Raw genomic sequence first — 3005 nt, forward strand, 5'->3', positions numbered from 1 at the left:
TATATATATAGCCTAGGCATTTTCCACCACTGGACTCAGTCAAGTACATCCACAAATTGTACTTATTTCGACCATAAAAGTACTTGAGTAGCCAAAATGTACGTAGATACTTTCTAACTTAACCAACTTTAACGGCAGTTGAAATATCCATGTATCTTCATACATAAACTAGCATGAAAATGGCATCAAGCTTACCATTTAATACAAGCTAATAAAGCTTATAAAGCTTACAGATTAAAACTGTGTTATTACTGAATGTGTTCAGGTAAGTAACGTTAATTAGCAGGTTGTGTGTGTCAGCGGCGCACACACCGCTCACTGTCACTGAGGGGGCAGGACGGAGCGAAGAGAGGAGTGACTTACTTTCAAAAATAGTACTCTTCATCACAGCAGCGACGAGTATGGAGGGGGTGAAACATGGTTGGCTACGGAAATAAATAACGGGACCGGGAGGGGGGGATATTATTTAAATCAGAAAAGAGGAGAACGCAGCATACGGCGAAAAGAGGAAGTGTGTATTTGAAGAGAGAAGAAACTGTGTTTAAGTCGGTTCAACACGTTTCACTGTTGATGTTGGTATTTGGACACGAATACCTGCCGAAAATAGTCCCGGTGAGTACACCCGCGTTTTACGATTAAAGGACGCAACGGTAGTCGCACAGACGTACGTTTTTAGGTTGAAGTTGATAGAAGTGTGACTTTTAATGTGAAAATTGCCTCCGAGTTTTAGTGAGTTCAGGAGCGCATTCATTCGGAGGAACAAGGTGAACAGGGAGTTAAAACTTTTCTGCAATATGGCCGCTCAGATGTCACACAGCTTCCCAGAAGTAGCGTTAGGCAGAACTATAACGAGCTATGACTCCAGTCTGTTAGAAATGCACGGCAGCTCCAAGTGTCCGCCGAAGACCGTGGAAATAGTGTATGTTTTAAAAACAGTGTGTTTGATGCGGTGTCCCTCTCTGTCCTGAGTGTTGTAGTTGACATAAGTCATGCCCACTTTTCAAATCAAACTATATACATGGTGTTTGACTTGTGCGTAACTTTACGAGCGCCGTTTTCTATGGAAGAAACGTTATTCAATTCAAAAATGTGCCAATTTTACGTTACCTGGCTTATTGCCAAACACACAGGCTTTGTGGATCAAAACGTAATACTTGTTTTAAATCGATAGTGTCCACTGTGATATTCGGCATACAATCCTATATGTTGAGTGACTCTAACTAAGGCTCAGTGGAATGCATGTATTTTTTGCAACAAGCTTTGGAAACATATGTTAACTAGTAAGAACGTTATAATGAGGATGTCAATGTTAGGGCTGATAAATCATTTCATCTGATCACTTGGGTGAAATTTAAATGATTTAATGAATCATAATATGCTTTAATGAATCACCAGCAGTCTAATGAATCATTACATCTGACCTGTTGGGTCAGCTGGAATGATTTGTCACCCCACAACCTGCCAAAGGGTGTTATTGGAGACGACCTAAGCATTTTTGGTGTCTAGCAGAATATCACAGGCCCCCCCCCCCCCCCCCCCCCCCCCCCCCACACACACACACACACACACACACACACTCCCACAGCCCAAATGTGTTTAGAGCTTATATTAAGAGCAGATATTAACAGTATAAAACAAGACAGGGTTCTGAATGACATTAAACATATTTTTTAAACTATATCTGTTTTGATATTCTGCTTTCTGAATCCCAATGTGGTTATTTTGTCGTTCATCAATGGTAATTTACCAGTTATGCCGCTCTTTATTTATGTCTTTGTGTTATCAGCAGATAAAGATCAAACAGTCAAATAAAGGTCAAGTTCATTAACGAGCATTTATTAACGGCCCAATTATAGGCTGAGAAACAAACATACGGGGGTGTACAAATACAGATCCTGGACCAAAAACGTGTGTGTATCCAGTCAGATTGCAGACTTTTCCAAACTGTTGCTCCCTGTGGAGGAAACCAAACAGAGAGGGATGGCAGTGACAGATGGGCTGTCTCCCAAACGGCCCCCCGAGGGTCTCCACTCTTTCCCTGGTAAATGCCTATTGTGTGCTTTAATTGAGCAGTGGCCGATTGGTTTAGATCTGTAACGGGGCGCAAATGAGAGAGCAAAACAAACCTTCCCAACTTTTCCTGGCACCCACATGACAACCAGATGTGTCTAAATATATATTCCCCCAAACAATTTTGTGAACACGCTTAGTAATTTATATAAATGTATCTGAAGATAATACTTGATGGTCTCTTCCCACCAACCCTCGACCTCATAACATTTCATCTCAGCATCTCCATAAGGAAAGATTTCAGATGTTTAGTTGATTTAACTGTGTTACTGTCTCCACTGTGGGTGGGGAGATAATAGCGGTGGGGGGGGAATGAAACCTATGATTAGCAGAACAGTCATTCCTATCTAGCCTCTGGTTTGTGTAATTTCTCCAGAGTTAAATTATAGTGAAATTTAAGTATTCCTCATTTTGCACGTAGGAGCAGTTGGATGGACCTCAGAGCTCTTTACTCGTTTACTGTTGGGTATGTGCGGCGCCTCTGATAGCTTGCAAAAAAATAAATAGACTAGCTGAGACCTGGATTGAAAGGAACCTCTTCTGCCTTTCAACCCCAGAAATCTTTTAATTTCATTGAAGATAGTATGTAGACACAACTTTCACTTCTCTCTATACCTCTTTTTGTTTCTTCTTCTCTTTCACCGTGTCAGTTTCTCGCTCTTTCCTTCCTTCCGGCTTCTTGGTACATCTTGATCTCTCTTTGCGTTTCCTCTTCATGTCTTCTGCTCGTCTCTGTCTGTGTGCATTTCTCTTTCTCTCTTTATTTCATGCCTTCCTTCTTTGCAACTGGCATGGCCACCCTTACTCTCACAGACCTCCTGTGCAGGTTTCCGATCTAGTCTGCCTCGGTTGGTCGAGGTCGAGGGTTTGTGTAAATTCAAATGGGCGTGAGAGGAACCTGATAATAGGACACACACATGCTATGTTCACAAAAG

At 41.7% G+C, this 3005-nt stretch overlaps 1 protein-coding gene across 5 annotated transcripts in view; it reads left to right on the forward strand.

Moving 5' to 3' along the window:
• Positions 1-368: 368 nt before the first annotated feature.
• The window catches only part of LOC137870952 (dystrobrevin beta-like), a 27894-nt gene continuing 25257 nt past the window's right edge, over positions 369-3005 (forward strand). For 2 of the 5 annotated variants that reach the window (XM_068708463.1, XM_068708462.1), the window contains exon 1: positions 369-612. The gene's annotated coding sequence lies outside the window, so the exon portion shown is untranslated. The remainder of the gene's footprint in view (positions 613-3005) is intronic. The other 3 variants (XM_068708461.1, XM_068708460.1, XM_068708464.1) reach the window with 3 other exon arrangements.

This window comes from Cebidichthys violaceus, unplaced genomic scaffold (assembly GCF_023349555.1).
Source record: "Cebidichthys violaceus isolate CVI_PGR_0920_01 unplaced genomic scaffold, fCebVio1.0.p SCAF_14, whole genome shotgun sequence".
Lineage (NCBI taxonomy): Eukaryota > Metazoa > Chordata > Actinopteri > Perciformes > Stichaeidae > Cebidichthys > Cebidichthys violaceus.